This window comes from Myotis davidii, unplaced genomic scaffold (genome assembly GCF_000327345.1).
Source record: "Myotis davidii unplaced genomic scaffold, ASM32734v1 scaffold247, whole genome shotgun sequence".
NCBI lineage: Eukaryota > Metazoa > Chordata > Mammalia > Chiroptera > Vespertilionidae > Myotis > Myotis davidii.
In genome coordinates, this window is record NW_006299593.1 from 2399437 (window position 1) to 2401724 (window position 2288).

The following is a 2288-nucleotide window of genomic DNA, read 5'->3' on the forward strand; positions in this document are numbered from 1 at the left end:
ATATTATCACAGATAAAGCCATAATTGAGAACCGCAACAAGTGGACCTTTGAGTACAATACAGAAGCGTATTTTAATAAATATCACCAAAGACTTCATCATATAGACAAGTCCCAGGGGTTACAGTGACTGATCCTCGCTCTATTAAGTGGAGAATTAGATAATATCAAGAAAAGAGTAGAACCTTTCATGACAGGGACATTGTGTACACATGACCTTATTACTGTACTGGTGTCAAAAGAGAAAGATTTAAAGGTTAAAGGAAGGTATTTCTCAAAACAGTCTTACAGTATTAGATTATATCAAGTTCTTGCAGAATTGAACTTAGAGAAGTTAGGCCTTACTTACGGATGCACTCGATGATACCTCATCAACTCAATTATCTCATATTCTTGACAAAACATCAGCATACATCACTAGAAAGAACTCGTTCGTGGTGAATCTAGACTACGAATCCTGGTGTAATGCATTTCGTCCTGAGCTACAAGGTCCTCTTTGTGGATGGTATTGGTTCAGAAGGAAGTGAAGGGGCCACAAATCGTCCTCATGCTTTGGATGCTGCACTCCGCCGACCTGGACGATTTGATAAAGAGATTGAGATTGGAGTTCCTAATGCTCAGGACCGGCTAGATATACTTTGGAAACTGCTTCGAAAGGTACCGCATGTACTCACTGAAGCCGAGCTGCTAGTTAGCAAACAATGCACATGGATACGTTGGAGCAGACTTGAAAGCCTTGTGTAATGAATCAGGTCTCAATGCCTTCCGGAGAGTCCTGAAGAAACAGCCTGACCTCCCTGACCGCAAGGTGGCTGCGTTGGTGAAGATAACTCTGAATGATTTCTTGCAGGGAATGAATGGCGTCAGGCCCAGTGCCATGAGGGAGGTGCAGTTGATGTCCCAAGTGTATCCTGGTCAGATGTAGAGGACTGGAAAATATCAAACTGAAATTGAAACAGGCTGTGGAATGGCCCTTGAAACATCCGGAGTCTTTCACCCGAATGGGTATTCAGCCGCCTAAAGGAGTTCTTCTGTATGGGCCACCTGGTTGCTCTAAAATGATGATTGCAAAGGCTTTGGCCAATGAAAGTGGACTGAATTTTCTAGCAATAAAGGGGCCTGAATTAATGAATAAATATGTTGGTGAATCTGAAAGAGCTGTTAGAGAGATCTTCCGCAAAGCGAGAGCGGTGGCTCCTTCCATTATTTTCTTTGATGAACTGGATGCCTTAGCAGTTGAAAGGGGCAGTTCTTCAGGTGCTGGGAATGTAGCTGACCGTGTTTTGGCTCAGCTCCTTACGGAAATGGATGGCATTGAACAGTTAAAGGGTGTGACTGTTTTGGCAGCTACTAACCGCCCAGATAGGATAGACAAAGGCTTGATGCGTCCTGGAAGAATCGATAGAATCGTGTATGTGCCTTTGCGAGATGCAGCAACAAGGAAGGAAATATTTAACCTGCAGTTTCACTCGATGCCAATCAGTCAGGATGTTGATCTGAATGAACTCATCCTCCAAAAGGACACATATTCTGGAGCAGAGGTCATCGCCATCTGTAAAGAGGCCACCCTTCCGGCGCTAGAAGAAGACATTAAAGCCAAATGCATCAGGAAAAAAAACATTTCACTCAAGCCTTGAGCACTGTGATGCCCAGAATTCCCGAGTCACTGAGACGTTTCCACGAAGATTATCAAGAGAAGAGTGGGCTTCATACACTCTGAAAAAAACATACCCCTTCGTTATGCTAAAAATGCTTTCTAGAGAAAATTTGTTTCATTTTAAAATTTTGTGTTGAGAATGTTAAAAAAAGAAATTCTTAAAATGTCTGAAATTTGTTGACTGGAATTAAGGGGCTTCAGTTCTTGTAGACATTTTAAATCATATGGATAAAATGAAAACCTCAGGACACATTTCAGTGCATTTCTAAATGCCAAACCTAGGCATCAGTTTTTTACAAGAACAGAGAGAATGCATGTGGATGACGCATGGTGGGAACTATTTACAAATCTTTATTTTTGAAGGCCAAACAATGAAATGGCCAGAAGCACCTGCCAAGCTTATGTGGCCTTGTTTCCAAATACATACTGGTTCTCATTATATTCATACCTGCATTTTTGCTGCAGCCACATTAATCTAAACTTATGGCAGTTAAAGAACAAAGAAATAAGAGTCACTTCATATACTGTGATGCCCTTTTAAAATTTAAAAAATTGACAATATAAGCCCAGTCCAGTCCTAGAGCAGTACTTGGTGTTGTTTTTGCATCAAATGCTAGAAATGAATCATATAAA

At 41.2% G+C, this 2288-nt stretch overlaps 1 pseudogene; it reads left to right on the forward strand.

Annotated features, from left to right (window-relative positions):
* The first annotated feature begins 463 nt into the window (after window positions 1–463).
* On the forward strand, window positions 464–1818 carry LOC102755045 (annotated as a pseudogene).
* The last annotated feature ends 470 nt before the right edge of the window (window positions 1819–2288 follow it).